This window comes from Nanorana parkeri, unplaced genomic scaffold (genome assembly GCF_000935625.1).
Source record: "Nanorana parkeri isolate BGI_ZX_2015 unplaced genomic scaffold, ASM93562v1 scaffold240, whole genome shotgun sequence".
Classification (NCBI taxonomy): domain Eukaryota; kingdom Metazoa; phylum Chordata; class Amphibia; order Anura; family Dicroglossidae; genus Nanorana; species Nanorana parkeri.
The window spans coordinates 124,153-130,822 of record NW_017306508.1 but is presented as its reverse complement, the minus strand read 5'-3'; the positions used below and the strand labels follow the sequence as shown (position 1 = coordinate 130,822).

Here is a 6,670-nt window from a genome sequence, read left to right as displayed (position 1 = left end):
CGCCCCTCAGCGGGGCGGGCTTTCGATGATCGCAAGTACGATCTGCCCGTCCAAGGTGGGCAGATCGTACGGGCTTTCAAGAAGCATACAACCATTGCAAGACAAAGTCTTGCAATGGTCGTAAGGTGTATGGGCACCTTTATAGTTATCACAGTACTCCCACTGACGATGCCTTCATCTACTTTACTCTCCAGTGTAACATAGCCATCTTTGTTTGGCCATCCTTCAGAGTCAGCATCCCGGCTCAGAGTTGATACAGAGTCTTATTAATCTATTTGCCTGTGCAGTTCTTGGCTGTGTTCACAAATGTCTGACAGGGATCAGCCCTCTGCTGCAGCCTCTCACTTGTGACTTGCTACAAAGTTACAATGTTGCAGTCTGATTACCTGGGGGAGAGGAGACTGAGGAAATGCTTCCTGCGGCCTGCAGCAGACTGATGGCATCATCTCAGCCTAGGCCAAGTCATGGGACTGAAGGCTTTTAATGCAAAAAAACTGAAGCTTTTCTGAAAAATGATGCAATTGCCGTATATTGTGACATATCAAGAGTCTGCTGAAAGGTCCCCTCTATAGGAAAATGTCTGTTTTTCATCATTCTGAAGGAGACTACAAGTGACCATTAGGCAGGCAGGCATTGTCACTATTAGATAATCGCCCCATCCAGAGAAATGCTATGCAGTCATTGCTTGAGAGCACGCAGACAGGGGAGAGGAGGAGAGCTGCTCGGGCACCACAAACTGTAGTGATCAAGGTGGGATCTACGTTCCTTCAACCAAGAGTCCAAGTTTAGATTTCTGGCAGGTAAGTGGGGATATTTGTGTTCTTGCTGGGTTTATGAAAGGATAGAGCCAGGGCCGGGTTTCCCTTGAGGCCAGGCCTCGGGCGGCAGGGGTGTGGAATTCCTATCCCGACGCCCGGGACATGCAGTTCCGGGCAGGTAGTTGTTTTCTACATTTAGCCCTGCTTTGGGCAAGCGGAGCTAAATGTACAGCGGGGAAGCCGCCGCTTGTTTTGTACAAGTGATCTCGCGAGATCACTTGTATGCAGACTGCAGGTCTCCCCCCCTCCCCTCGCTGGCTACCTCTCTCCGCAGATGGAGATCCTCTCTTCAGGACGGAGAGCAGGGAGCAGAGTGGAGAACGTCCCTTCCCTGCTCTGCACCATGTGAACACTGAGACAGCAGAGCTGCACTCGCAGCCTTCCCAGCTCAGCTGTCACAAGAGAGCCAGTACAGTACTCCTGTATTAGAGGCGACAGGTTACATAAAGAGAACCTGTCACCTCCAAATGCTATCACACAGGGGCTTGTTAGTTCCTGTGTGATAGCAATAAAGCAAAGTGAAAAGAAATAGAAAAAATAATATAAATAAAAATAAAAAAGTAGAAATAATTAAAATTAAAAAGTGGTAAAAAATAATTACAAAAAAAGATAAAAATTAAAATAGTGATAAATTAAAACCAACCCTGCCGCCCCCGCCATCTGGTTGCCATTCTCTATTGAGGGGGAGTTTGGCGGGGAGGGGGGCGCATTGAGGAACTGGCCTTGGGGCAGCAGAGAGTAAATTCGGCCCTGGATAGAACATGCAGGAGATGTAAAAGTGGGGGGGGTCTGAGTAGTTTAGCAAAAAACATCAGGGCAGAGCTGACACCACTCAATCCACAGCAATCTTGTTGTCCTACCAAAACAGGAGTGCATTTCTGGATTATCAGAAGGTATTTTTCTGTATTTGTGGGGAATCGTGCATGGATTGCAGCAATGTACCGAACATTTTATTTTTCCTTTTGCCCTGGCACACACTTTAAATGGTCGTTTTTACTAGAGACCTTTTCCTGGAGCTGTTACATAAATGGCATAATAACCTGTAACTAAAGTCGGAAATTTACGAATGTCTGTGTGCTTTGTCTGGAATATATTCAAACGAAACCAGGCTCTGACGTCCCCCTATCATCCTCCTCTCATTGTCCTTTTTATTATCAGAGGTAATTGGGGCCAGACATCTCTGCTACATACATGACCAAGTCCCATTTCACTTCATCACAACAGAACATTAATGTAATTCGATGTGCTGTGCTGTCAGTGCTGTGGTGGAGGTCGGTGAGGTGATCTCAATGTGGATGAGACGCTTATTCTCGTGGGTTTTGTGTTCAAAATTGGGTTTTCTTCCACTCGGAGGAATTCCAAGGCCCGTTGGTGATGAGTGTTTGGTGCAAATCTATTTTCCCTTTATTACGGTGTACAGAACCCGATGACAGGTTGTGTCTCAATGCTGATGCTCTAGCAGGGTCGTCTGAGGAGCTGATAATGGCTTTTCCTGAAAACATTCAGAACTAGAACATAAGTCTAAAAAAGAACGAAGTCTTAATGATCAGTGACTGTCTTCAGGGAGGCAATATATCCACAACGTACATAGCGGCTAATTGGCACAGAAAAAACAAACAAACTGTTTTAACAGCTCGGGATGAAAACAGAAGAATTGGTTGCATACATTTGCAAATACATGTGAAGCCACCTCAAGGCAGCTCTGTAAAGTGTGATCCCTTACTCCAAAACTATTTGAGTTTCCAACCCTGGAACACAAAGCAATGCTTAAATAAAGGGGCTATGAAGAGGACAGGTCATCATTTCCTGCAAACCAGCCCGACATGGACTCCACTTCCCCAAGATGCCAATTTCCTTGTTCAGCTGTAGATTAGAAGATGTTGGCGCTGCCCCAGATCTGTATTGGCAGGGGAATTCATTAAAGCTTTTGTGGCACTTTTCTGGCAATTTGGTCCCTATTAAAAGCCAAAAAAAGACATGAAAACCATGTGAGATCTGACTTGTGCGACAGATTCTCTGACATATTCACAAATAATGACCATCAGTTCATAGAAAATTAAACTAGAGGTAATTAAGACCAGGAGAATCCCCCAACTGACAGCTGAATGCAAACAAAGGGACCGGGAATGCTGGCTGACATAATAGACCAAATATGTCCATTATCATAATAGTCCAGATATGGCCATTACCATAGTAGTCCAGATATGGCCATTACCATAGTAGTCCAGATATGGCCATTACCATAATAGTCCAGATATGGCCATTACCATAATAGTCCAGATATGGCCATTACCATAGTAGTCCAGATATGGCCATTACCATGATAGACCAGCTATGGCCATTACCATGATAGTCCAGATATGGCCAATACCATAATAGTCCAGATATGGCCATTACCATAATAGAGCAGATATGGCCATTACCATAATAGAGCAGATATGGCCATTACCATAATAGAGCAGATATGGCCATTACCATAATAGAGCAGATATGGCCATTACCATAATAGAGCAGATATGGCCATTACCATAATAGAGCAGATATGGCCATTACCATAATAGAGCAGATATGGCCATTACCATAATAGAGCAGATATGGCCATTACCATAATAGAGCAGATATGGCCATTACCATAATAGAGCAGATATGGCCATTACCATAATAGAGCAGATATGGCCATTACCATAATAGAGCAGATATGGCCATTACCATAATAGAGCAGATATGGCCATTACCATAATAGAGCAGATATGGCCATTACCATAATAGAGCAGATATGGCCATTACCATAATAGAGCAGATATGGCCATTACCATAATAGAGCAGATATGGCCATTACCATAATAGAGCAGATATGGCCATTACCATAATAGAGCAGATATGGCCATTACCATAATAGAGCAGATATGGCCATTACCATAATAGAGCAGATATGGCCATTACCATAATAGAGCAGATATGGCCATTACCATAATAGAGCAGATATGGCCATTACCATAATAGAGCAGATATGGCCATTACCATAATAGAGCAGATATGGCCATTACCATAATAGAGCAGATATGGCCATTACCATAATAGAGCAGATATGGCCATTACCATAATAGAGCAGATATGGCCATTACCATAATAGAGCAGATATGGCCATTACCATAATAGAGCAGATATGGCCATTACCATAATAGAGCAGATATGGCCATTACCATAATAGAGCAGATATGGCCATTACCATAATAGAGCAGATATGGCCATTACCATAATAGAGCAGATATGGCCATTACCATAATAGAGCAGATATGGCCATTACCATAATAGAGCAGATATGGCCATTACCATAATAGAGCAGATATGGCCATTACCATAATAGAGCAGATATGGCCATTACCATAATAGAGCAGATATGGCCATTACCATAATAGAGCAGATATGGCCATTACCATAATAGAGCAGATATGGCCATTACCATAATAGAGCAGATATGGCCATTACCATAATAAAGCAGATATGGCCATTACCATAATAGTCCAGATATGGCTATTACCATAATAGACCAGATATGGCCATTACCATAATAGAGCAGATATGGCCATTACCATAATAGTCCAGATATGGCCATTACCATAATAGTCCAGATATGGCCATTACCATAATAGTCCAGATATGGCCATTACCATAATAGAGCAGATATGGCCATTACCATAATAGTCCAGATATGGCCATTACCATAATAGAGCAGATATGGCCATTACCATAATAGTCCAGATATGGCCATTACCATAATAGTCCAGATATGGCCAATACCATAATGGTCCAGATATGGCCATTACCATAATAGTCCAGATATGGCCATTACCATAATAGACCAGATATGGCCATTACCATAATAGACCAGATATGGCCATTACCATAATAGACCAGATATGGCCATTACCGTATTTGGGTAATGACGCCAGCCAGCATCGCGGCCCTTTTGTTTACATTCAGCTGTCAGCCGGGAACAAGTCCATTCCTTGCTAGGACACATGGATGACACTTCCCAATGCAAACATGTTTTTTTTACTACACAGCCGCCTTACTGTGTAGCAAAGAGCAGGACATGATTGTATGCCCCTTTCGGTATGCAAATGTCATAGATATCGAATGCCAATTCATAGATAATGAAACTAAAGCAGATTAAGACCAACTCTAATTTGGCGGACAGAGACAGGCAGGCAGAGAAATGCTGGCTGATGTCATTGCCCAAATATGGCAATGGTCATATTTGGTCAATGATGTCAGCCAGTATCCCCGCCCCTTTGTTTACATTCAGGTGTTGGCCAGGGAATCTCCTGGCCGGCAGCTGAATGGGGTCAGGGATGAATCATTGGTTGCTTGGACACTGTCAAATGCACAGCTGATGGTGTCCTAGCAAATATTGATATAGGGCTAGTTTAAGAGTGAGTGGAGCCTGATGGGGAAGCTGAGGGAGTAGTTCCCCATCAAGTCTACCGTCTATGTGATTGACAGCGAACGGCATGAAGCAGATTCCATAGTCACTAACAGCTGCTAGGTAGGTTAGGTAGACCTGATGGGGAACTAAAGGCAGTTCAATAAAACCAACTACCCTGTTACACTCCAATTTTGAATGTTCTCCTTCATTGGGCCCCCCTGGATTCTGACCTGCCATTGCCCTTTCAGCCATGGGTGTAGACCCTGTGTGAGGGAGATGCAGGATTGGATGCTTCAGCAGCACTGACGGCACTCTAGGCAAGCTGCTAAATACATTGGGGGGGATTTATCAAAACTGGAGCAGACAGAAAACGGAGCAGTTACCCATGGCAACCAATCATCGTCTCTTTTCAGTTTGTGTAGTTAAGTTTTGAAAATGAAAGGGAGAAGCTGGTTGCCATGGGCAACAGCTCCATTTTCTGTCTGCTACAGTTTTGACGAATAGCTGCTCCAGTTTTGATAACCCCACCTTGTTGGAATACATATATGCAAACGGTTTACCTGACTGGTTTTCTATTTTTTTCGGCACTTCCGCCACACTGCGTAGCCAGGTATGTGACACCGCTATTGCCTGGTTCAGCTTTGTAGCTTCCTGTGTCACCTCTCTGCCTCCACCCTGCTCACTGGACAGTAACTCGCCATTCTCATCTCTGTGGGACATGTGGGGAAGGAAATATCGCTGTCAGCTTTCTGGCCTTGTGTGAATTATAAGACTGGCTGAGCAGAATGACATATTTGGCCGTTAAAGCAGTATACATGCATGTATTGTTTGTACTGTTTGTGCGCTTTTAGTGGTTTGCCTGGAGCTCCGCATTCATATCCGCAGCCAGTTTCAACACTTTCAAGCGCTTACAGGTCTGCGTAAATGTTTCTTTATTGCTTTTGGAGAAGTTTGATAAGTAAAGCGTTCGTGCCGCCATGAAAGATTCCTCACATCATTCGCTTTCCCGTCCCTTTTCGCTTTGGCTCGCTTTCAAAGCGTGAGTCATGGAGGCATTATTATGACCAGAAGCAAATGTCAGTTTCCTTAATCTTTGTGCACTTTGTTGTATCAGTGTCCTCATAGGGTACTTGTGATTGGTTCCGGCTGGTGGAGCGGAAACAATGGGGCGCTTGTAACACTTGTTACCCAATGTCATGAAAAATAAGGAGATTTGTTCATACCTGGCGTGGTGCCATTAAAGGGGAACTGCAGCGCCTTCTGGGTGAATAGACATTCTGTGTTGTTCTTGCAATGAAAATCCAAATACAAGTTTTCCTTTTTTATTTTGTTTCTTCCAAGTAGATAAAGCATATATAATCATGCAATTTTATTTTATTTATTTTTTCAAAAAAAGTTCCTGCCAGGAAGGTCCTTGTTCAGA

General features: G+C 43.6%; 1 protein-coding gene across 1 annotated transcript in view; it reads left to right on the top strand.

The window, feature by feature from the left end:
• DISP1 (dispatched RND transporter family member 1) overlaps positions 1-6,670 on the top strand; it is a 66,242-nt gene that overhangs the window by 24,290 nt on the left and 35,282 nt on the right. The window lies entirely within an intron of this gene.